Source organism: Paramisgurnus dabryanus, chromosome 24 (assembly GCF_030506205.2).
Source record: "Paramisgurnus dabryanus chromosome 24, PD_genome_1.1, whole genome shotgun sequence".
Classification (NCBI taxonomy): Eukaryota; Metazoa; Chordata; class Actinopteri; order Cypriniformes; family Cobitidae; genus Paramisgurnus; species Paramisgurnus dabryanus.
The window spans coordinates 16,799,753-16,826,926 of record NC_133360.1 but is presented as its reverse complement, the minus strand read 5'-3'; the positions used below and the strand labels follow the sequence as shown (position 1 = coordinate 16,826,926).

Genomic DNA, 27,174 nt, shown 5'->3' with positions numbered 1-27,174 from the left:
ATGTTTGAGTTTTTTTTATTTATTATTGTGTCATTTTTATTTAAGGCATATTTATATAGCCTATATTTAAAGTTTATTGTTTCAGTTGTTTGTATTGTTAAAAGGCGTGAACATTAAAGCTTGATTTGAATTCCCATCTGCTGGTCATGATAATAGCCTACGTGTATAAGAAAAAAAAGGCAGGGGGGGTCGGCGGGGTCGGGCCGCGGGTCGGGTTCGGACAGATAATTCACGTTGATGTGTCGGGTTACATCGGGTCCGGGCTTTAAAAGCCACGGGCCGGGTCGGGTTGTAATTTTCCTTCAACTGAAGGATGGAGTGATATGTAGGTCCATCAGAGATCCTGGGCTGGGAGACGAAATCTGTCAGGTGGTGGCACCAGAAGTTCAGGTGCAGGCTCTGTTGAGGGCATACCACACCCAGTTGGGGCACCAGGGGCATGAGAGGACAGTGTCACTGTTGCGAAGGCATTTCTACTGGCCGGGGATGAAGGCATCTGTAAGCTCGTTTATTCAGGAGTGTCCTCGTTGCACCTTGTTCAAGTCCAGGAAGGATGTCAGAGCCGCGATGATCCCGATACAAGCCAGGGCTCCCCTTCACATCGTGCCCATGGACTACCTGACTTTGGGCCGGCCAATGGACTGCTATCAGAACATCCTGGTGATCACGGACTTGTTCATTAAGTATGCTTGGGCCATCCCAACCCTGGACCAGACTTCAAACACCACTGTCAGTGCTTTGTGGAGGGCTGTGTTTCAACCCTTTGGGTGCCCAGAGTTTCTACACACCAATCAGCGGCCTAATTTCGAGTCTAAGGTGATTAAAGAATTGTGCCAGATGTATGGATGCAAGAAGACCCACACTACGCCATACCACCCTCAGGGGAATGGGGGATGTGAGTGCTTTAATCATACCTTGCTGGGCCTGCTGGGCACGTTACACAAAGAGCACCAGAACGACTGGGTGAATAATCTTCCTGCATTAGTACAAGCATACAATAACAGTGTGCATAGCACCACGGGGTATGCCCCGAGTTACCTTATGTTTGGGAGACACTTGTGGTTGCCCACTGACCTAGTGCTGGGGACGTCTGTGGCCGAGGAGACCCTGAGCCTGACAAAGTGGGTGGGTCGCCACCATCAGCCCCTTCCTTTTTGCATACTGTTGTGTCAGATGTGCCATATGACCCAAAGATATTAGGTGCAATCTACTAGTCAACCAAAATTTCACAGGTTTTACAAGAGATAGCATTTGCAAGAGATAGCGTGAGACCACAAGTTGGGAAAAAAGGAAGTGGAAGTACAAGTGTTGGGCCAAAAAGGTTGTGTCAGATGGGCCATATGACCAAAGAGATGAAATGCAATATACACGCCTAAGTGAATTAAAGTTAATCACAATGATTTAATTAATCAAGGTTAACAGAAAGAAAAAGGCAAAGAGAAGAAGGAGGAGCAAAAGAGAAGACAGAAGAAACGCTTGCATAAGCAAAGAAGAGTTCATCAGAACTACCACAGTAATGATTGAAATGATTAAAGGAATAGTCTACCCTTTTGCCATATTAAACTATGTTATTACCTCAACCTAGACAAATTAATACATACCTATCTTTTTTCAATGCGTGCACTGTACAACGTGTTGTGAATGTGTTAGCATTTAGCCTAGCCCCATTCATTCCTATGGTACCAAAAAAAGTTTTATTTCGTGGCACCATACTTACTGGTATAACTCCTTATGTAACAGTCTTTAAATAGGGAAAACACAGAAGTGTTTGGTGGCTTCCCTGTTTCTTCCCTATGTACATAATGCTTCGAATGTCTGCTGTTAAATGATGTAAGTGAAATCGAAAACAAATATTGTAATTCGTTGTTAACTGTATTAGAAGAGAGAGATGTACCGTCTTTCTTCTGTTGCTTCATTATCTATAATGAGCCACGCCCCGCTCCATTGAAGAGAAGAGCAGAGATCATATTCATTAGTCAACCCCACAGTCAATGTACATTCCGTCTCTGCAGCCATTCACTGCTGTGTTGAGTTTTAATCCGAGTGCTGGAAACATGACATCTACTTGTTTACTCGTGACTGTAACTAAAGTTATCTCCAGACGCGAGTGTGAATCGATCGACGTCCAAACGCACACACAAACACACAATGCCTCATATTTGAAGCGCTTTGTGGTATCATTATAAAAGATGCGATTGCACACATCACATAACTGTTTACTCGCGCCTAAATCTCCAGACAGACGCGAGTGTGTGTGCTTCGTCAGTGTGATGGGATCGATGTCCAAACTCACACACAAAGACATGATGCCTCTGACGCGCTTTTTGGTATTCTTATAAAAGACGATTGCAAATGTCACGGCCGGGGGTGGACCCAAGTTGACTAAAAGGCCACGCCCCTCTCTAACTTCCACCTCGAGGAGGTTCCCAAGACCACTCCAATGACCAGACAGACAAGTATACTACGTTTAAAAATATATCTTTATTTAAATACTTAAAAATAAGGAAAGGGGAGGGGAAAAGGGGAAAGGGCACTTTAAAAACACTTAGGACTTTGCTATAAGCACAGACAGATTAACACATCACACAGGTAAGTTACTCACGAGGCTTGGACTTCTACTTTGTTTCGAGGCAGTGCACTAGAGCAAAGGTAGGTATTTCACTCTCTCCTCACAGTTCGTTCTTTCCTCGGGGCGCTGCTGTAAGTATAGGTAGGTTAATACATCACACAGATAGGTTACTCACAAGGTTTAAACTTCTTGTTTCCTTCGGACAGTGGGCTTTCGCAACAACGTTGGTGCACCGTATACCTCCACCCGTCTGCTTACGCCTCAAGGGTGTCGTAGGGGCTGATGGGTCGAGTGCCACGGAGCCGAACGCTTCCCTAGCTCTCCCTCCTTGCTTGGACAGCCAGGGGCCGCGAGCTGGGGCGAACTCTTGATGAGGCTCCGCACACACCAAAGACTTCTGGGGGATAGATTCAAATATTGCCACGACCCAAAATCCGTACAGTACACTTAGTTGCTACTCACTTGGACGTAACGCTGGACCTACTTTCAAAGTGATGCGGTTATTACTCACACGCAGGGGGCCGAAAGATTTGGTCTCTTCTTCGCATGGGGCACGAGCCACAACGTGTTCTTCTTCCCTCACGAGTCGTCCAAGGCTGGGGCAGTTCTAAACACTACAAGCACAGCACACACAGCAAGCGTTGTGTAGACACCAATGATAATTGCACTCACCCACAGCACTCGACACACTCTCACGTGAATTTCGGGACTGGACCACCTGGCCTCGAGCGTTCAGTGAGGCTGGTTGGGCGTCGCTCTTGTCGCAGGAGAGATAGTATAGTACACAATGAAAAAATCAGCACAACCCCTGCGTATTATTTTACCACCTGTTTGGCTCACCCACACTTCTTGTGTTCGCAGGGCCAGACGACCTACAGCAGACGGCTCCCCCAACCGAGTGGTTCCTGTCCGTGCTTCCGGTAGTCCCACGGCTCACCCACGCTTCCCTTCACAGTGGGGCCAGGTACCTTTAACACACTCAGAATACACAATAGCAGCCGTTTGTCAATACTGCATCCACACACAACAGCGGTTACTCACTCGTTGTTTGTTCTCACAACCTGGGGTTTAACTGCACTCGTTGACTCTGGATTCGCACACTCACAAGTAAATCCGTCCACCAGTCTCTTCACCTAGTCACCTTCTGCCCCTGCTTCCCCAAGGGATCGATATGCATCAAAACGGCGGCCCTACACAGCAGCAACACAGCGTGGACAAAGTACACCAACAAGCTCCCCTCTGATGTCTTCAAAGGCCTTTTTGTACTCTGCTTGTTCTCCTGATCGACCTATCAGAAATCGCTGTGTAAATCGCCCCCACCTGTGTATAATTTGGCCTGATTTCGTGTTCGGGGAAACCCCGGAAATTCCGGTGTTTGGAGTTAGTTGTCCGGGCGGAACCCGTCTTCCACACTTTTGGTTGCGCCCTTACAGATCGTCACCTGGTGACACAAACATCACATCTACTTGGTTACTCTCGCCTAGTAAATAAAAGTTATCTCCATGCGCTTATGTTTTCTTTGTGCTTCCGTCAGACGCGATCAACGGCCAAACGCATACACAAACACACAATGCCTCATATTTGACCCACTTTGTATTAAGACGCATCTAAACACATCTAAAACCCAGTTTATTCGCGTATATCTCTGCACAGTAAGTTTATTTAACACAGGATCATGCATATGAAGGCATTTCTTTTGTGTTGCTTTCACAAACAAACACGTAACAATAATGGCATCTTCACATTCCTACCTAAAGGCTCATTATGCAGCTCATTATGCAATTGTTTTGTTCTTCAGCTGTCAATCACAGATTATTCAAGAGCTTCATATTGCCTTCCTAACCAAAAAGTGACTTTGAAATTGTAAATCAATATATTGTGTTATGTGAAGGAGTAAGCAGAATGATTTTTACATCATTTTAAAGAAAAATCTCTAGACTACTAGATCCTGTTTTGAAAAGTCTTGGGAAAACATGTTTAGAATGAGTTTTGTGGACTTATATCAGTCACTTAAATGTTTTTCTTTTTCAAAAACCATGCATAAACATTTTTCTCTCAAAAATACAAACATGTACATACATGTAAATCATATAATATAGTAGCCCAGTTTGTGCTGAATGCAGTGTTATAAGACTTTTGCCATTATTATGTTTTTAAGCAACTGAAAAAAGCACAAATGTCAGTGCAGGTCAAAACTTCTCCAGGGCCCTAAAAACCCATTAGACCCCAGAGGGTTAATAAATTAATACGGGAAATGGAAAGGGCCCCAACCGAATCCGATAAAAGGACAAATTTAAGAAATATGATGGACGAGGTTGAATCTTTAATAATTTAAGGATTCAGCGCCGTTCAACTATATGTGTGATTTTTTATGTGTTTTGTAACCTGTGTCACGCAGGACTCGCGTGCATGCAGAAAGAGGTACCAGGTGGTTTTGCAACACCGTGCCTGAGCAACTTGTGATTTTTCTTTCTTTGTTAATATATAGAGAAATGAAGGCCACCTATTCTATAGGGTGGCCATAGATATAAGTATATGTTTTCCTTGTTAAAGAGAAAAGGTAACAAATCATTTCTAAAAGGAATTAAGTTGATTTTTCTTTTTATGTGATAGTATGTTTTTGGGTTGCTTCATGTCACGAACGTTTTACTTGCTTAAGAAAGGAAGTCTGTGCATGATTAAAAGAAGAAGTGAACGGATTTGTGTCCAAATAAGGAAAGAGGCTGAAAGTCCCCTGGTGTCATCATGGGGGGTTTGAGCACTATAAATGTGGGAGGCACAGTTAGATCTGGGCCGTTCCTCGTGGTGAAAACTATTCGTATTTTATTTCTGTAGCTGAAATTGTTTGTTATGAAAAACTTTGTTCATTAAACCGAAGCCATCTGTCTATGGCGATTCGTAAACTTTCTTTTAAATAAGTCTCTGAGTGAGTTTATTTATTGAAACGAGATAGTTTGCTTTTGGACAAATCATAGACCAGCGCCCCAGAGCCGGATCCAGCTGAGCCCGGCCCGGACACTGCCCAAGGTTACTAAATACCTATCAACGCACTCAATTGAGAGGTGAGTTAAAGTCAATCATTTTGCAGTGTTGGTTTGGTTTATCTGAATGTACATTTGTAGAGTGATGCGGATGGTGAATTACTGAATTATATTGAGGCGGGGTATTTTAGGGAATACAGGCGGGATATCAAATACAACAATACGAGCAGGTTGCCGAGCAGATAAATGTCGCCGCAGCCAAAAGTAAGAGGCTCTACGACCGGACGGCCCAAGAGGCCCCCTTGTTACCTGGAGACAGAGTGTTGGTATGGGACAACCGGCGTCAAGGGAAAAGTAAATTGAGTGACTGGTGGGAAGCTATTCCGTATGTGATACAGGGCCAGTAGCGGTCTGTCTATGCGATCCGCCCATAGAAGAAGGCTGGTCCAGAGCGGGTGTTACATCGGAACCTAATTTGTCCATGCCCAAACTATCCTAGACCTGTAGTGGAGGCTGAAACAGCCCCGGTGGCTTGTGCCCCGCTGGTGGAAGGGTGGGCTGTGGCTCTGAGGGGTCCTGACAACGCGTCTGAAAGGCCAGACCCCGCTCGCCACCCCGACGGTCCCAATGTGAAAACCAAGGACGACCCCCTGAGAGATATGGAAGTTGGGTCGTAGGCCCGCGTCCAAGGGACTAGAACGAGGGAGGATGTCATGGGGTGACTATGTACAGGTGGAACTAAAGTGTTGGGAATATTTCTACCCGGGCCGATTTCAGTGTAACACCTGGCCGGATCCGCTCGACGATAACACACAAAATACGCATCAGGTGTGTGAAGAGAGTGTGGCAATGGGTGATTGGACCATCGAGAGGGAGGAGGACTTATAAAAAGGGCTGTTTGAGAAGCAGGAAGCGCAAAGATTGTTCTGTGTGTCCGCCAGGAGCGATACGGAAGTGGCTGGTGTGGTGGTGAGAATGGCTGTGTGGACTTACAGGCTGTGGTGGAAAGGAGAAGGAGATCTATAAATGAAACACGGAAGAAATAAGTGACAAGCCATTTGTTTACATTGTCCTTACTGAGTTTATTAGATATGCATTAGAAGAGGAAGAGCGAAGGGGATCTGGTGGGTTAATGCTTTTGAACATTTGTCATGTATTATGAGAAGTGAAGTATGGATATTTAAAGGGACAGTCCGACATTTTGGGAAATTCCCCGTTTGTATGCTACCACTAGTACTAGTGCTGCCTTCTTGCCAAAAGCCCAAATACTCCTAAACAACAGAGGTATTGCCCTGTGTTATTTCAAACTGAGGTGAGAATGACTGCTGTTTGGTGTGTTGATGTCTTTCCCTCAATGCCAATATAACTACCAGTGTCTGTTTATCTACCCAGTTTGCTTATATTCGTGTTTCCTTGTTGGAAGTGGTAGAGGAGGAGGAAGGAGTCCCTGGTTTGCGGCCTCAATACCCTCTGTGTCTGTCCCACGCCTAGACTGCACTATTGGCCAGGACTCGGAACCCGGGGCTGGATCTAATTATTGGCCTTATATCACTGTGAGTGTGTGGAGTGCGGTGTGTGATTTCTTTTGAGTGTATAGACAAGGAAAATTGCAGTGCAGTGCCTTTATCAGTGTTTGTCAGTGATCATTCTCTAGACAGAGGGAAGAGCTCTGCCTGAGAAGAGCAGAGTGCTGGTGCTTAACATTATTCCAACACATGACCAAGACTGGGAGACTGGTCGACCTTCCTCATCGTCCGGTGGTGGTGGCCGTGGAAGTAAGAGTTGGCTTTGATTATTGTGCCTTGTGTCAGGAGAGGGAGTGCCTTTACTTGCATACTGCCATTGGGTTATTCTCTGGTTATCTTCACGTCTAACAGCTCTATTGTTGAGTGTTTCTAGATGCCAGTTCATGCTATGATGCCACGCTCAGCCATCTGAGAAAGGAGATTGGATGTCGCTTGCCTCCCTCAACCAGTAAGCCGAAAAGTTAAAGCCTCCATCCCTACCTGCATATCGCCATGTCTCCTCTCATTGCTACCAGCCACTGGTCTGTATGTTTGCCTGTATGCTGAAGAGCTAAAGCTCCGTGTTCTTACCTACCTGCTCTCCCGTATGCCGAAGACCTAAAGTGCTGCATCTTCCCCTGTATGCCCATCCGAGTTAATACCTGTGTACCTACCTGTAAGCCCAAGAGCTAAAGCCCTGTGTACTCACCTGTTTACCCACCTGTACGCCCAAAAGCTGAAGCCTTGTGTACTCACCTGTATACCCACCTGTACGCCCAAAAGCTAAAGCCCTGTGTAATCACTTGTATACCCAACTGTACGCACAAAAGCTAAAGCCCTGTGTACTCACTTGTATACCCACCTGTACGACCAGAAGCTAAAGCCTTGTGTACTCATCTTTATACCCACCTGTATGCCCAAAAGCCAACGCCCTGTATACCCATCTGTACGCCCAAAAGCTAACGCCCTGAATACCCATCTGTACGCCCAAAAGCTAGAGCCCTGTGTACTTACCTGTATACTTACCTGCAAGCCCAAGAGTTAAAGCCCTGTACCTACGTGTATGCCCACCAGTGAGCCGAAGAGATAAAGCCCTGAGTACTTATCTGTATACCCACATGTATGCTGAAGAACTAGAAACTCTGCATCCTTACCTGTATGTCTAACTGTGAGGCAAAGAGTTAAAGCCCGGTGTACTTACCTGTACCCCCACCCGCAAGTCAAAGAGTTAATGCCTATGTTCCTACCTGGGGGCCGCTTCCACCAGCCGCCTCGAAGCCGAAGAACTAAAGTCTGCATCCTTGCTCGCAAGCGGAGGAGCCACCGTCCAGTACCCTGAGTGCACGTTGTGTCTTTCAGCTTGGCCACAGAAGAATTTAATTAGTTAAATTCCCCCCTTCCTTTTTCCCTTTAATTTAATAAAGCTTTGTTATAATTTTATTCCTCTTGTCTGTCTGTTCATTGGTGTGTTGCGGGAACTCCTTGGAGTGGAAAGAGAGGGAGGAGCGTGACTCACAGTATTGGTGGTCCGCTCCGACCTGTGACACACCCCTAAAATGTATGATGGGAAAAATGCTTGCTTGCATTTAATTCATATCCCATTTCAAGTTACTTACTTTTAATTCCTTTTCACACAGAAGAATCCTCCTTTTATATGTAAAAGGGCTCTGAGTGCTGCAGAAAAGCCCTATATAAATGTAACAAATAATTAGGTGTATGGATGAATTGGTGAATGGATGTATAGAGATATATAGGTAGATGGATTGAGAGATTTGGTAGATGGATGGGTGGATGGACAGATGGATGATAGACAGACCTACCTGTATAGACAGACAGAGAGACAGATGATACAGTACTGTGCAAAAGTCTTAGGGCACCATGCTACCATTAGATTTGTTGTTTTTGCAATTTTATAGTGATCATATATAATTATTTCTCAGTCTCTTTATTAGAATACAACCAGACAATACAGGAAATGTGTATGTAGTATTTAAAAACAGTATAAAAGTAAAAGCTGAAATGTCAAGTATATAGGGTAAACTCCCCTTCCACTTGAGCAATAGTAGGCAGCTGCAGGATCTCTTAAACCTAAATGAAATTAAATCATAATTTCTAAGTCTAATCGAATGACTTCCTCAAAAAGGCTCAAGATGCGTTTCATGCCAAGAAAGGTCACACTAAATACTGACTGATGCCTGAAGAAGACATTTAGTTCTGAAAATTGTTTTGTTTAAAATTTTGTGTACATATGTCCTGTATTTTCTGTTTGTATCTTAAAAAAGAGTGAAAATAAATATGGATGGACATTAAAACTTTACTAAAACAACAAAGCTGGTGATGGTGGCCTAAGACTTTTGCACACAGTACTGTAGAAAGATAGATAGATAGATAGATAGATAGATAGATAGATAGATAGATAGATAGATAGATAGATAGATAGATAGATAGATAGATAGATAGATAAAAAGATAGATAGATAGATAGATAGATAGATAGACAAACGGACGGACGGATGGATGGATGGACGGATATATGGTGGAAAGAGAAATATAGGTGAATGGATGGATGGATTGATTGGTGGATAAAGACATATAGGTAGATGGATTAAGAGATGTAGATGGATACTGTAGGTGGATCCATTTCAATGAAATCTGTTTCTGTAGTAATTATAGATTCTCTTTTGATTGTTTTTATACCATTGCACTAGCTTTTAACAACCAGTGTTATTAAAGTTGAGTCTCCACAAAACCATTACTTAGCATTAAAAATTTTATTTGCCGGGTCTTCTTTGGGCAAAGATTGGCTTTGCAATTAGTGAATCCAGCGAATACACAAATGTCCCACCTTTCTGTAATTTTATCTATTGGAAGAAGTGTCACGTACTGTGGAGGGAAACTCAAATTTAATTTGGCCATAGAGTTTTCTAATCATTGTGATACAATGGAGGAAAGCTCATTTCAATGGACTGCTTTTGAAACCATATGTCCTTGATTATGGGATTAATTTAATCAAGTTATCGCCGAGAACGTTTTTAGAGGCAAAAACTGAGAGAAAAAATTATGCTCACGTCAATCACTGCCTACCAACTGCAGGACCTCTGCCATACAGTAAGTGTGAACAACCCTTATTGTGTATTATTTTCATGGTCTTCCATAATATACTGTATACTATATAAGTTTTTATTACAAGTTATTTTTGACAAACCCACCCGTTGGGTTAACTTAACCCAGACATTTTTTTAATTTGACAACAATAGTTTTAAACAAAACAGCATTTTGGGTTGAAACAACCCAGCATAGGTTAAAGGGGACATTCCACAAGACGTTTTTAAGATATTAAATAAATCTTTGATGTCCCCAGAGTACATATGTGAAGTTTAAGCTCAAAATACCATATAGGTAATTTATTGTGACATGTTAAAATAGGCACTTGATGGGTCTGAGCAAAAATGCACCGTTTTAGTGTGTATCCCTTTAAATCCAAACGAGCTGCTCAGGTGGGCGGAGTCTCAAGCGCTCATGCTGTAGACAAGACATTGCATTCTCTCACGAAAGGAGTTAGTAAGAGATGTTCAGCATTATATATTTGAACAAGTTTAAAAAGTCAATCATCTGTTTTATGCATACAAAATACATGTTTATCAGCAGATGGGGAACATTGTGGAATAAAAATAAAAACTTTTAAGCTGCCAGTGTTTTAAACAGGCACAATGATTTTCAGCATGTTACAAATAAAATACACGTCCACAAACACTCAGAAGTTTACTTTTTGACCAAACCACACGAGCACATTTAAATGATCTGTAATAAAACAACACTTTTAATGCTTAAACTTTAGAGAAACAGATCAAATGACATGTTTAAGTTTATTGTGTACACATATTGAACACATTCGCGTTTCTGTCAGTCTCTCATCTATCTTGTAACTCCTCGTTTTCATTTGAAACTTCAGAGAAACATTAAACAACATATTTACTTATTGTGTATGATAGTGAATACGCGTTGTTCTCTCACTCTGTCTCGTGCAGTGCATTAATCCTCGTGTTCATTCATATAAACTTCAGAGAAACATATTAAACAACATACTTGTGAACCGTCGCACTGCTCTCTCTCTCTCTCTCTCTCTCTCTCTCGTTCAATCTTTCGCTCACTCGCTCTCTCTCTCACTCGCTCTCTCTGTTGCACTAATGTAAGGTTAATCCTTTAGAACGTTAATTCAATCTTTAGAAATATTAATAAAACTACAAGTTATAAGATTGTAGGCTCCTGTTTGTGTTTGAGGGAATACAAACGCGTCGTGCTGTCAGTCATTCTTTCTCTCTGTCTATCACACTCGTGAGGCCGTTCATGGTTGGATAGCGCAGTTGAAGGGGCGGTATCATTATAATCAGATCCCTTACCTACGTCATGGGGGGAGCGAAATCCGCATGACCTGTTTATTCACATGCTTGCAGAGAGAGCCTTACCAAAACTGAAGGTGTGTTCGACTTCATGCGGCGCTGCGCAGACCGATCGGCGGCTGACTTGAAGCAGTGCATTCCGGTTAGTATTTCTGTCCGACTTAAGCTGGCGCTGCAGGCACGTGACTGTGTCATATGGTTTTTAAGTACCGCGAGAGCGGTTCGAGATCAGCCGTCTGAGTTAGCCAGCGCAGTTCCCGAAGAGGAGCTGCACGGGCTGTAATGACGACACAGCTGTTTCAAGATTGGTCGGATTCACCACATGACAACAATCACGTGTGTTTCGTGTGTATTTTCATGCCCTCAGTTCCACAAATGCTCACAAATCTGTATTTTTATAATAGTTAAAGCTCTTTTCATGTTGTCGCGATGTTATATTGTGTCATCTTCATCAAAATAAAATGGATACAAAAACGTAGACCCCACTACATTGGTATTTAAATAATTTATGCTTCTGTTAAACTTTATTCTTGTAAAAACAGATGCTGTAAGCCTCTTCAGTTCCACTCATGCTCATACACGGACATTCAAAACAGTATAATTCACTTTCTATGTAGTTTACATCTTACAAATCATGTTTAATGCGATTAAGCAAGCAAACGGCACGTGATCAGCCATGCCTGACGTAAATGCAGCAAACTACGGGAACCACAGCGCGTCCGACTTCACGTCTCCGTTTTCAGCTCCTCCCCGCCTGCACGCGGCTAATCTCGCCGATCGGTTACATCCAGCCACAGCCGATGTCGAACACACCTAAAGTTACAGGGTTGCTATTTTTCATGTTTTCTGGGTTGGTAGAAGCACTGGGGACCCGATTATAGCACTTAAACATGGAAAAAGTCTGATTTTCATGGAATGTCCCCTTTAAATTATAACCCATTCAGTTGGGTTTGTCCTTTTTTGACCCAATGCTATTATGAACATCACATACTGTATTTCAATAAAGTCTAAAGAACTTTGTGAATTAGGACACTGTGTCTTAAGTTGTGAATTATGTATTTGCAGAATTGCATTTACATTTAGTAGATCCTTTAAAAATTAAAGCCCCAAGTAGGTTGTTTTTTGTTGTGTACGCAAAACCCTACATGTATAACAAAATGCAATGCATCTCCTGTGCTACATACTGCATTTTCCTGCAATCACATGCATGTTTTTTACGTGTTTGCAAACATACGCGCATGTTTAGTTTATTTGATTTGTACATGACGACAAAATGCAATGCATCTTCTGGGCTACGTTTACAATGTATGCAGGGTTTTAAAAATCCGGTGGCATGCGTACAGTACATGCGCACTCTTCTAATGACAAAAAGTGCATCACGTGGACTGTACGGTCCCAACCAAGGCATAAGAGTCTTATCTAGCGAAACAATCGTGATTTTTGCAACAAAAAAAATCTTTTAAACCACAATTTCTCGTATTGACACGCCAGTGCGAAAGGTCACTTCAAAAGGTCACGCTTGACATATGCTTCAGTGTTTACAAGTGTGGAATGATGATCTCTGTGGCACTTTATTGTCTTAAAATGGTCCACAAGTGTTCGATTCACATATGTAACGCGTTACCTTTCTGACATGATTATGTAATACGCTAGCATGTCAAACAGCTACAAAAAGTTGTGGTTTTAAAGTACTTTTTTTGCAAAAACAACAATTGTTTCGCTAGATAAGACCCCTATTCCGCACTTGGGAAGCTGCATTGCAACTGCATTGAAACTGTAAACTGTTGAGGTCCACTAAAGTCCACTATATGCAGAAAAATCCTGGAATGGTTTTTCAAAAAAAATATTTTTTTCTCGGCTGAACAAAGAAAGCCATAAACTTAGATGACATAGGGGTGAGTAAATTATCAGGATTTTTTTTATAAAAGTTGAACATTCCTTTGAAGAAAATTCACCTCATTAGACTAGGTTTTCTTTTCTCTTATCTTTCAAACGTGTGATTTTCAAAATATGTTAAACTGTTTAAATTGTGTTCTTTGGTTTTATAAGAGTTGGTTTAATTTATCCTGATCTATATATTTATACTTCTGTGGTTCCACACAAGTTTTATTGCCCCCATTTCACATTTTGTTACAGTTTTTCTGAATTGCTAAAACACATTTTTTGAAACCATCACTCATTTTCTCAAAACCTTAAACACAAATCCCAATTTCAAACACAATTTACAGAACCCCTGACTCTTCCATCAAAATCAAACAATTCCTTCAAAACCATTTCACTTATACTCAAAATCAAACTAAGCTTTCAAATCATACACACATAAGTCTATAATATAAAACACTACAAGCATCCATTAGACACTACCTTAAAAAATGGAAAACACAACATCCAGGAGATCTGCTTACAGAAAAATACATGTTTATTGTACATAACAACACACTTGACAAATACTGTTACAAATCTCTATTACTGTAATCACAAGTTTAGTTCAGTGAATATAGTGAATACTTTACTGTAAGTACTGCAAGTAATAGTAAGTTTTCAATATTACTGTAAGCAGCACTTGTATTTTGTAAAAAGTCAGCAATCCAACTGAAAATTTTGCCAATTGCATCATCTCTGGTGTCCTTTTCTTCCTCATACTCTTCATCTTTCTCTCAGACTGTTTCCAATCCACACAATTGGTAAAAAATACCATTAGATAAAAGTGTGTAGAATTTTGAGTTGTTGTGTTTACTCGATGATAACGGTGTTGTAGTTGTGTTCAACTTTTGCCTGCCTGTGTTAAGTATTTATAAAACAAGTGCATTGCAGTGTAAAATGTGCCCAGATAGCACACGTACGTCTCAGATACGTCTTGTAAAGATCTTTACATCTGCTGACGATCGTCTTTGAATAATACGTCTTCCATATCTCTACAAGACGTATTTAAGATCTTAAAAAATTCTAAATCCTACCTGCCTGCAATGCATCTCCGTTTGGTCTTGAATCTGATCAAACGCAGACGAATCAGCAAAGACCTCCAACTCATTTCATTTTTTAAATAAATGTCTTGTTTAATTGTTTTAAAAATATAGTCAACATGTTTTTAAGGGTTGGCATTAATTTTGAAGCAAAAAATATAATTAAATATAATTAATAAAAGCCCATATCACGTATAATAAAAAAGCAATATAGACATTTTGCGTTTAATCCAAAACGTTAAAAAGGCACTTACCGTAGATAAAGCACCATGCACAAGAAAAGGTGATCTCATACTCTTTCTGACTACAAAATATTAACAAATACAAAACACACAAGAACATCATTGCCAACAGCCACTGCCCCTCTGACTGTTTTATCAGTCTGAAATGAAAAAAGTTATACATTTAATTAAATAAAACAATTGCCAACAAGCTGATTATCTTAAGGTGACCCTGCTTACTGCAATTCCTGCTTAATATAATTACTGGGTGTGACTCACATTAAGTGTGTTTGTCAACAGTTATAAATCTAAGGTTGAAACTTTTGATAGTTTTTGACCCCACGCCATCCATTGAAATTGTGTAACACACCTTGCATTTTCACAACATTTAGTTTTAAAAATCATCTAAACAAACTCTGAGCAAACCAAAGGTGATATTGAGAATGTTTATATAGATGAAGAAACCTCATAAAAAATTGAAAACACAATACACAATCATTTGACCAGGTTTAATCCAGCATCACAGCATGAATTATATTGACTAGTTTGTTTACCAAATTTGAATAAAATGTTTAACCTATGTGTTAATATGATTACAGCCACAGTGTAACAAAATACTGCAAAGCTATTGATCACGTTCTCATTACATTACTTCACAAGACCCAAAGCTGATCAGGACACTTTAAGAGCACTGTAACGTAGTAACTGCTGAAAGAACCATGTAATACCGTGAATATAATGACAAACTGTTCCATAACGCTTAGATGTGACTTTAATTACAATACAACATACTCTTTCTCATACTCAGGGTTTTTAAACTGTGGGTGAAGACCCACTTGTGGGTCGCACCGTAAGATAGTAAGTGTTGCATTGTAGTGATGGTTTGTCCAATTAATTATTAGCAATGGTTTTGATATACTATAAGATTACACCTGTCTAAAGCCCATAATACACGGCACGATTTTTGGCTGTCCCAGATGAAAGATTACCAATCGTGAAACAATCGTGGAGATTTCTGTGATCGTGGCTCTTAATTGGTGGTCCTATCTCATACAGTGTGAGAGGTTTAAAGACGTCTGTTTTCCCAGTCCTTGGACCAAAGTCACCTACGATAGTTTTATGACAGTGTAAGAAGTTCAGCATGATCATCGCACATCAACAATGTGTTTGCTTCTACGATCTGCAAACCTGTATTTGTTTACCACTAGCGCATGCTGATGACAGATGTCTCAGCTTCAGATGCAATAGGTGTCTTCATCGACAGTCTACTGCTGAAGTTTAAACAATCCTTGTCACACAGTGTGATAAGGTCTTATTGGATTGCAAAAATCCTGCTGTGTATCCTGGGCTTAATATGTTGTGGAATGAAAAGTTTGGAAACCCCTGCTTAACACAAAGTCTCATTTAAAGTTTATAAGAACTTTTGCAATAGACCGACACTAAACGAAACTGATGGCAGATGAGGTGTTGGGATGACAATGGGCCAGAGTTGAATCTGTGCATCTTAGCAGATCACAGGCAGGTTTCTCCTGAAGTGCTGCATTAAGAAAAGAAAGGAAAAGATGTTAGAACATTTTTAAGGAAATTTAAATAATTCTCACAATCAATATTGGACTATAAACAATAAATTATTACCAATGCAATAACATGCAAACAGACCTGTCAACCACCTTAATAATAGATACTACGCGGTAGGCATGGGCTGGTTACCAGTTTTAAGGTACACCGTGGTTTTAAACCAAGTGGTATTTATACAAAATTCATTAAGTCATGTGATTGATTTGATGTTTACATGTAATATACATTTCGAAAATATTACATATAATATAATTTAAAGGCTTTATTTTTACCTGCCATTTTAAAATAAAATAAAAATTAGTGTAGCAATGGGAATACCGCAACACTGTGAAACCGTGGTATTTTTGCTAAAGGTAATCATACCGCCAGAATCTTATACTGGCCCATGCCTACTAAGCGGTTGTACCATGTGTTAGAAACATCAAGATTCTCACATTTTTAGGGCTAGCGCAATACCACAGTTTTGTCTATTCTTCATGTTCTCTAGGGCAGTTATTTTGCCCCAGTGACAGAAACAGCGACAGTAATCAAATAATTCATTACCTTATCTACATGTGGGTAGAGGCCCACAGGTGAAGGAAGATTTTTGGCCTGCACTTTCACAGCTGGTAAACATGGATTGTGGTGGGCTAGTGACAGAATGAAGAAGATCAGTTTAAAATGTGCTTTACAACCAGAGGTTGCATTATTTTGACAGACAAGGGCTGTAAGAAAATTGTCAAAATCAATAATAATATGAGCCAACAGCCAAACAATAACAACTAAACTCAATCAACTATCTTAATCTGCCTGAACTCCAATCTTGTGGTCTATAAAGTGGGAGTTTATCTGTGTGTAATTCAACCATCATGTTAGACTGAAGGAATTGCAGTTATCATTAGATTTCCCGACAGCACTGGACAAATGACTTCTCACACTCAGTGTGACTTGAGACAAAGGATAAACAAAGACATTGAGTATGTTTACATGCACATAATAAGAGGACAATTATCTTATTATGATATTATAAAAATCAGCTTATTACATTAACATGTTTCAAGCGTTTTAATTTACTTTTATTTGTGAAGTTTATCTATCACAGGTGGAGACATACGCACATACGAAACGCCAAAAAAGACGTTAAAATCTGGTTTAAGAGCAAAAAAAAACTACCTGTGCCAATCAGTTTTTGCCATTTATGGGCTTTACCCTATAAAAGAAAACCATTTTATGCATTTAAATGACCTTACACGTTATCAGTTTATTAAGCGTTTAGACTATGTAGACACACTCACTGTGCACTAAAATTAAAAAAAATTGGTTAACACGACCACTCGTGGTGGCTTCACTCAGAGGTTGGAGAAGACAACCGGTGGACTAAACATCAAGCCTCTGCACAATTCAGGTAAGTGGAATAAAATACATTGTAAATAAACATTATTAAAACAGATTGTGAAGTCATTCATTCAAAACTTGCTATGACCTAAGCCTAAATGACTTAATATCTTTTTAGAATTAAGACAACCTTAGCAGGAGAGCCCTAGCAGTAACTTTCTCTCAAGCAGATGAGCAATAAGTTGCTTTGTATGAACACCACCCTAACAATCAAGGTAAAAGAGCATTAAACATTAAAGGTATTGCGGAGAATTTAGATTTTCCGGGTGGATCATCAAGACTATTGGTCCTCCTAGTTGTCAATCTGGAGTGTTGCGCAATTGCATTTTAAAAAAAAGCGGAGACGGCGTTTCTTTTCTAAAATTAGAGAAAATCCTCCGCTACACCTTTAAGTGGAACATTTATATAGCATGCTGCTTATAGCTAGTGAGAAAGATAATCTAATTGATCTTCCATGCATATCCTTCAAATAACTTAACAGAACAACTGAACATGTATAATATGATTTAATATGTACATTATTAATAATAATTGTTAATAATATTTAATATTTGTGAAATTATATACTTGTGAATTCATTATATTTGCAATGTTTATACATTACCTGTTTTTAGGTAAACAGATTATCAATCAGTGGGTGCCTCAAGGTCGGCTCTTTAAATACTGTAATCTGCATGTTTCCGAGCACACATTTACCAGGACACACTAATATTAAACAGAAAAACAACATAAATCAGTGTTAAACACAAACAAATTTTAGGTAAATTAAATAAGGTTTTCATTTTCAATTAATATAAAAGAAATAAACGCAATAAAAAACAATGTCAGTGACGTAATAAATATGTGTAAATTTACACGCATCATTTATTAAGCATTATAAAAAATCCAGCAATATTATTAAACTTTGGTTATTTGTTATTATCCCTGCATTCAAATTGCAGGTTGGAGCAGGAAGTTAACCCTTCTGTCGCGCAAGCGCGAGGTGGTCGCGAGCATAGACAGTGGTCGCGAGGCCATTCGTACGTCACGTGAGCGCCATTTTCATCATATGACCGTTTTTCCTCAGGCACACTTCAACATTTTCTTCGCATTTAACATCATTATTAACATGTAAATAATATAATTCGTAAACATAACGTTTATGTTAATTTATAATATGTTTTTTTTTTATTGTTGGCTTTAAGTTAATTTGTCTGTCAGACTCAGTTTGTTCGTGTTGGTAAGTAACTTAACGTACGTTATTAACGTTACGCTAGCCTTTTGTCATGTATGTGTTGTTAGAAACTGATAAAAATACGAATTAATTCACAGATATAAATAACTTTATAGCTAATACAACTGATAAAATATATTAACTTAATTATCAAACCACTTCGCTATAAAACTTTAAGGCTTCTTGTGAATACCGGTCGTTTACATAACGTTAACTTACTCCAAGCAAGTCGGGCGGGAAGATTGATACATTTTATAACTCAAGTAACTTTAAGTTAAACAGGGGCTGGTCTAGGCTAACTTAGCAAATGTTTACCCCACCACCGCTGAGAAAACGGTTACATGTTCAACGTGCCTTGCCTTCAGGATTTGCAGCTCGATTTTGGCTTGCATTGATAAACGTTACAAACAAACAAACCAAAAAAAGAATGATCATATACGACAATCAATCTTTAGATCCACTACATGCATAACATAATGTTGGTTACTTACCTCTACTGATGAAACTCCTTCGTCAGCGTTGTAACTTCGCATGTTGGTTTTGGTAAATCACACAAGGCCAAAGATCGAGGTGAAAAAGAGAAATAAATCGTTCTGCGATCGTTTAACGCGAAGAGACACGAAGCCTTAAAAACCACAAGCTACTCCAGCCCAAAGATTAGTGTAGCCCTTGTGTCCGGCTTCACGTGGCTTAGCGTTAACCAGTATGACATCACAGTACCGCGTGATTACACTGTTTCGTGGGCTTTTGAATCACTCTCGCGGTACTTCAATGTCTGCGCATGTCTGCATGAAGTCAACCACTCATGCTTGTAACAGGGGTAGCATTTGTGCGCTCAGTGATTTAGGGTGTTACAAAACAAGATTATTACATTAATATTATCAATTAGTATTGTAATAAAGCTTTTTAAATGTTTGTTAATGATTAAGTGTCATTAACAAACTCTGATTTAAAACATCAATATATATGCTACGTAAATTTTCCTTAAATCATCAAAACATCCAAATTCAATGAAACAAAAACAACAATGTATTTAAGATGAGACACATTCAGCATTTATAATTTTTTCTCTCTTTTTTGTTTGACTTTGTTTTCTAAAGTAGCCTGTTAACAGTAGACCAAAGGTATGATGATCAATTATAAATGCAATATGGTTGAAAGGTCAGTAAACAAACAACAAAAAGGTAATTTCTTAATAGAATGTCTATACATTTTTTGCTTTTGTTACATATTTCATACATCAAAATCATTAAACGTTAATAATTATGTATTCCAACTTGTTGCAGCTTGACAAAAATGTAGCTTGAAGGAGAAGGGACAGCTGAGTAACAAAGTCCTGGTACGCAGACGACGATACTATTACACTGACAAGAGTGTAATGATGATGGAGACACAAGCCAGAGAAAGTGGGGACCAAACACCAGGCCAGAATTCTGCATGAGTCAAGTAAGCATAATGAGTTACAGCAGTGGTTCTCAACTCTGTTCATGGAGTCCCACTGCTCTTTGCATTCTGTATGTCTTTTTGATCTGACAGACTGAGGCTGCGTCCAAATATCACTTTGTGCATCCTATCGTGCATCATGTTCTGGATGTAAAGCATGAGACTTTTAATTGTATGTTAACATTTCTATGGTGTTCACTGCATTATTGTTATGCATTTTGTGAAACATCTGCAACATTGTGTCGTTTATTTAGAGACTACTGAATAAATAATACACTTTAATTATGCTACATACTCAAAACAAAGAGCTTTTTTACAGGAGCAAATAATTCTGCATCTAAAAGTTTGATATAAGCAAATGTTCATTTCAGAGTGTTAATTTTATTTACAGAAAAACTTAAAAATGTTAAATATAAATTAAAAGTAGTAAATAAAACACAAATACGTTTTGGTGCAAATTGCTGGCACTACCTGGATTGAAATTTTTACACATGCTAAGTGTGTCCCATCGGATGAATAATTCTACATGCACGCTTGGGATCTTCACGCCCACTAGAATACTTAGCCAAATACAAAAAAACCGTAATGTAAGTAGTCTAGTGCAAAGACAACATGTGTGAACATTTGGACACAGCCTCAGTTCAGTTGATGAAGATCTCTACTAATGAGCTGATGATTTGAATAAGGTGTGTTAAATAAGGAAGACATACAAAATGTGAATAGCAGAGGACCTCAAGGAACAATGTTTAGGTACAGTTACACTGTATAAAACATTAACTAAACCGACAAATTATTTGTCATAGCTTCAATAAACAAAAGAATGTCACCTGCATTTTAGTTTCAAGCATTTTTCCACAATGAAGCCAAACTGGAAGAAAATAAGCTTCTGCTTTGCATCTGACATCAATTCAGAAACCTGCAAAAATAATCACAAGAGAATGAAGAATGTTTAAAATATACATAGAAATAAGCTCTAAGGAGCGGCATGGTTTACAGTAAAATTATGGGGTACTCACACTATGCATACTGTATCATACCAAAGTATGTTTTACCTCCAAAGTTTGGTGTGACTAGTGTGAGCGCTCCGTACCTTACTACACTTGGTCTCTGCAACAGTCCAGTTTAGTTCATGTTAGGGGGGCATATTTTGAAACATAAATATTTTCAAATTATTTGCGACCCTTACAAAGACACTAATTTCCCACAGCCAGCAACAGCACAATGTTTGTCTGACATCACAATCTTACTGTTATTACAACTTTATGATTGTCAACAACTACTACTTTAGACTGAACACCAGTGGGCGGAGCCAACGATATAATGATGTGCTGTGTCTTTCTGTGGGGGAGGTCAAATGAAAATTAATTTAGCTAGTGACATCACTACTCCAGCCATTTTACATTCGTAAAAGAAGAATGCTGTCTGCGATTCACTTATGTTTCCATGATTGCAAAAACCTTTATCGAAGTACATATACAATTGTTTAAGTGTCATAATTAAAACATGCCTAAATTGGCAGTGACCCTGGCTTAAGTCGATACAAAACTCAAGTGCAAATCATGACACTCATATTAACTGAAGTTTTGCAAATTATTGTAACACCGATATCAGATATGAATAGTGTCTTATGTAAATATAAAAAGAGCAGAACAAAAAATGAATATAGTCAAAAAAATATGATCTGTGCATTAAGATTTGCATTGTAAATGCAGTCTTATTGTTACGAAAAAAAAATTGGTTATTGCTGGAATCATGAATGGTCTGAATAGGATTTGAGTTTGTTTACTTGTGAAACTTACCTGCACCACCATTTACAGATCCAGTGGGTGCAGATCATCATACAGATGGTTCAAGTGTGGATCCACCTAATATTCAAGGTAAAAGAGCATTTGTTCACAGCACTATCTAAGAAAACATATCACTAGATATTACATATTAGATGTTAATGTCTGACTCTGATCCATACGAAACAGATTTTCTGTCCTGGGACACTCGGCTAACCATCAAGAAAGAACACAGTAGGTTAACAAGAATCTGACCTCACGTTTGATCATTACAAAATTATGGCAGTACATTACACATTTAAGGACTGTTATTCCTCTGGCTGATTTAAAAATACCCAAAAGTTCTTAAAAAGAAGCAGCCCTAGTTATTTTGGCTTGTTAAACATAAACTATATAGACAAAACTATTGCGACACCTCCTTCTAATAAACAGGTTTAAATACTTTACTTATTTCCATGAGCACAAATCTTAATGCTACAGCATATGATATTCTAGAAAAACCGTTTGATGCTAAATTTATAGCAAGAGTTTTGGCAGGGCCCTTTTCAATACCAACTTAAGAATGACCCTACAAACAAAGTAAGGTTCAAACAGAAAATTAGTGATTCAGTCTGGTGTGGAAGAACTTTGACTGGTCTGAATAAACCCCAGACCTTAACTCAGCTAACACCTTTGATATGACTCAAAGGTTTTTAGCCATAAACGCATCACCTAAACCTATCAATGACTTGTACAAGAAGCTGTAGTCATTTCGGAACAGAAAAAGGCACTTACAAAACTGTTGCAACAAAAATCAAAACAAAATTCTTTGTAGTGGTATTATATGGTATAGCATTTATATTTGTTTTGATTGTACATACTGGAATAAATAAACATGTTTATTAGAATGAGGCCTCCCAATACTTTTGTCTAGTGTATTTGCCACAGACAGGGTAACGCAATCCTTAGAGTGTGCTTCTTTGTAAATGTGACAAATGAAAATGACCTGATCCATCATTTCCAGCTCCAGTGGGCATCCTTTATCCATCCAGACCCTCATACAGATGGTTGGAGTTTTGATTCACCTAAAGTACCATGCAAGGTAAGAGAGCATTTGTTGACATAATTAGGAAGAAAACATAAACGCATTGTTCATGGCATTTAAATACAACATAACATTGTTTAATACTACCTTTTCTGTTCAATCCATAGAGCACTCATTTTCCCTCTTAAGACCATGGTGTGACCTGCAAGGTCGAATGGAGAGTAAGTTGCCTAAAAAAAATAAAAATAAATGTATTTAAAATCGTCATTAGCTAAACATCAACATGTCTGAGGCAGATGCAGGTCTGATAATCTGTCCAACATTCAAAACCTCACAGTAAATCTACAGTCTTGAGTACTGTTTTAAATCAATGTATACATATGCTCATTATGAATTTTAATAAAAAATACTAAATGTATATAAAAAGCCTCAATTCAATTATTTTTTTTATTGCAGCTGTAAACGAGACAATCTTGGAGTCACCTGCATTCACTGGTCCAGTTGTTAGTCAAATTACAGATGGAGATTATAGAAGAGGATGATGTCTTTTCTCCAACATCTTTCTAGACTGATAAAAGATCTAGACAGGCTCGAACAAAAGTTAACAGAGGGGCTTATATGGAGAATGGTAAGAACCATTTTATCCGTCAAATTTTTTTACCAATTATTGTAAACATAAACAATATTATAGGGCTTAATTTGTTTTAAACATTACTTCAATGTACTGTATCTGTTTAAGGTGAGCAGCTACACATAAAAGAAGAACATGGAGAATATGCCCAGAGGTGTTAACCAGCAATGCAGCTATACAACTAAATTGATGCAGGCGGTAACAATGTGTGTATGTTATGTCCAAATGTTGTTATGTTCAAATGTTTTACAATATACTTAAACAGGTGGACCTGTCATTATTGCATTAGTCAAGTACAACTGAGTAGGTTAAGTTTACATATCAACGTCAATAAATATATATAAATAAATATCAGTCTTGACAGCAAACATAATAATGTTAAATAAAATAATAATTACAGCTTTTTAAGAAATTTACACGGGCTCAAACTATCAGTGAAATTAACTATCAAAAACCTTAAATAACCACAGACACGTGAATAAAATATCTAACGTGAACTAGCTAGTTACTGTACATACATTGCTTAATATCAACGAAATTTCTAGTTAACTGATCCCACACCCAGCATTATTAAAATTTATTATTACTACATACCTTAAACAAATGTTCCCTTAAATCGCCAGACCAGGACAGGTTTCTTTCTTGCCCTTCTTCTTTTGCATTGCGACGTCGATATAAGTGCATGGTGTGGTGTAGCACGAATTTAACGCAAAGACGCTCATATCAATAATATACACGATATTGACGATTAATACGGATGATTTTATCTTTGTTTGACATTCTAATCAGAGTTATATTGAGGAAACAAAGAAAACATATGACATAGTTTGAAAAATTAATTTTTCCTTATTTTGTAATGGTTTCTTTTAGAATGCAGCTGCTGCAGATGATCTGTCCGTCTACCACTGAAGGAGACGCGGAAAATCGGGAAAAGATGTTCTTTGCCCGAGGAAGCATTTGATTAATTTAAAGATATTGTTTCTTTGTATGTTATAGAAAAACGTTGCTTTTTTGCATACACTCGTGTAAAAATGCATCTTATGAATGTTTTCCTTTGTCTAATTTTAATAAATTTTACGCAATCAACTGCCTGTTTTATTGAAAATACTGTTTTAATTGTTGTCAATGATATATTGTAATAATATGTGTGTATAACTGTGTAGAAGATGTAGTTTAGAGCAATTTATTTTTAATGATCTTTTAATCGTCTTTTAAAGCTCTCAGAAACATCTTAGAAAGAGCTCGATTAAAGCTCTTATAAAGATCTTTTAAAGATCTAAGAAACATCTTGGAAATATCTTAGAAACATCTGCTAACCATCATTCTAAATATCAAGCGTCTTGAAAAGATCTTAAAAGCGTCTTCAAAACGGCTGGGCTCGTACGTCTCAGATACGTAATTCATATGGGCAAACGACCTTTATAATACGTTTTCCAGACGGAATGGAAATCTGAGTGATTACCTCGCAGATACGTATCTGAGACGTACGTGTGCTATCTGGGTGTGTTTTAGTGAGAAGTTTGTTTTTAGTGTTTTGCAAAAAGAGTGCAAGATTTGACAAACGTGTTTAGGCCACTATGAATTTAGTTCAGAGATTGGGGTTTAGTGTTTTAGCAATTCAGAAAAACTGTAACTATAAAAAATAACACTGCACCTACAATGTCTACAAACATCTATTAGAGCAGGGGTGTCAAACATACGGCCCGCAAAGGTGTCCAATCCGGCCCGCGTGATGATTTATACAGTATTATTAAATATTAAATACATATTTTAAAAACCCTTTTAGGCGAGTGTCTAGTTCGTTTTTAATATAAGAGACTTGCGGAAAGCAGCAAAATGCGGAACATAGACTTAACACGGTGCCCAAAAATCTTGCCGTTTTATTGTTACCGCTCCGCTAAAGATCCACCGATTCTGGGAATCCATTTCGTGTTTCCCCCCCCGCTCCGCAGCATCTCTGTGTCCACTCTCTGCCTGGAGAACGAAGACAACAGTTTCCGAAGTTCGTTGCATTAACAGGTAGATTCATTACATTATATCAGTTGTTAAACCGCAGAATTAGTAATTTTTAAGTATGTTTATGTATTTCTTCTAGTAATGATTTGCTGTCAGTGTTCTAAAAGTGCTAACAACTTAGCAAGCTAACAAAAACAAAATATCCACATTCTTATTAACGTTACAATGCTTGTCTAATCGATTTAATGTTCCCGATCAGATCTAAGTTAATATAAACACTAAATTTGCTGTTGTTGGCACACTTTGTAGACAAAAAATACAAAAAACACCAATGCCTTCACAAAATAACGTCAGAGAACGGGCTTTTAGCAGCAGTTCAACATTGCAAACATGGATTCGAAGCTCCATCAAGCCAGCAGGTAAATCATATTGAATATTTAGCAGATTGTCACACGTTAATTCTTATTACATTTCCCATTATAATCACTTGTCTAAGTTGATGCTAGTAATATAACACATAATATTTATAATACTTTATTAAAACCATAATAATAGTACCACCCCCCATAGTGCCATTTTTGGTTTGGGCCACTGCCCCATCTAGCATTTTCTAAATGACTGTTCTCATTACAAATATATTCCAAAGAAAAGTGAATGGTTTATAAATAATTTTGGCATTAAGGCAAAAGAAGTTAAATTAAAGCGTTTTAACCTATAAGGCCAGTGGGTTTTGTTCAGATGTAAATTTGTGTGTATAATATACAGTATGAGTGTGACCTTATGAAATGTAGTTTTCACAGAGCTGTGTGTTTCTCTGGTTCCCTTTCAGTCGGTCACTACGACGTCACGTCGTGACCGACGAATTGGGAACCGCTCCGCGGGTGACCTATCTACTTCGAGAAACTATAAAAACGCCAATGAACTTGGCATGCAGGTATTTGCATAATGCCGGCGCCGCCCCGCCAGGTGCGTATATAAGCCGCAGGTGCACAATACCAAATTAGCTTTATTGCTTCGAAGCCGGCAGACATCTGCTCTCGAGAAGCTGTTTAAACTGATCTTCGTAGATCCTGTCCTGGAAAAGAAAAATCTCAGCTTGCTGAAGTTGGTTGGGCAAAGACACCTCAGCGGAGGCTCGCAGTGTTTTCTCCACCCTTCTCTCTCTCTCTCTCTGTCTCTTTAATTTAGGACTTGAGTTCGAGTGAGTGCGTTTGCCTCTCCCTGTGTGTTTCACCAGCTCGCACAAAAGAGTGATTTCCCTAAAAGAGCAGCACGTTTGAGCTTTGTGTCTTTTTAAAGACAGCCACTCATTCGTGTCACGGTTGGGTGCTTCTTTTTAAAGATGGCATTCCGCCCGTGCTCCGTTTCTGGATGCGGTGTGTTCATCGCTCCCCAGGATGGCCACGAGCGCTGTGTTTTCGTGTCTGGGGCTCCAGCACGCAGAGGCAGCGTTGCGTGATAGTTCATGCTCCATCTGTGAGGGCATGACTATGGCGGATTTGCGGAGACGGGTGTCGTTTCTCCGGGAACGGC

At 38.9% G+C, this 27,174-nt stretch overlaps 1 protein-coding gene and 3 long non-coding RNA genes across 7 annotated transcripts in view; 2 read left to right on the top strand and 2 right to left on the bottom strand.

Moving 5' to 3' along the window:
- LOC135729598 (uncharacterized) overlaps positions 1-27,174 on the top strand; it is a 548,602-nt gene that overhangs the window by 326,908 nt on the left and 194,520 nt on the right. The gene's annotated exons all lie outside the window — the stretch shown is intronic.
- Positions 15,133-18,247, bottom strand: LOC135729513 (uncharacterized). Of its 3 annotated transcripts, none has more exons than XR_010525690.2 (3): positions 18,195-18,247; positions 16,760-16,845; positions 15,133-16,175 (listed from the first exon to the last, which is right to left on the bottom strand). It is a non-coding gene; the product is annotated as an uncharacterized lncRNA (long non-coding RNA). The 3 variants fall into 3 exon arrangements; XR_012335980.1 differs by lacking the exon at positions 18,195-18,247 and adding an exon at positions 17,369-17,387; XR_010525689.1 differs by lacking the exon at positions 18,195-18,247 and having other exon boundaries at positions 16,760-17,004.
- Positions 18,380-23,263, top strand: LOC141281616 (uncharacterized). Its single transcript, XR_012335981.1, has 6 exons — positions 18,380-18,809; positions 19,904-20,249; positions 22,064-22,123; positions 22,220-22,264; positions 23,034-23,111; positions 23,222-23,263. It is a non-coding gene; the product is annotated as an uncharacterized lncRNA (long non-coding RNA).
- Positions 20,105-23,654, bottom strand: LOC135729521 (uncharacterized). The gene is made up of 6 exons (XR_010525691.1): positions 23,538-23,654; positions 23,202-23,284; positions 23,016-23,094; positions 22,046-22,111; positions 21,074-21,162; positions 20,105-20,236 (listed from the first exon to the last, which is right to left on the bottom strand). It is a non-coding gene; the product is annotated as an uncharacterized lncRNA (long non-coding RNA).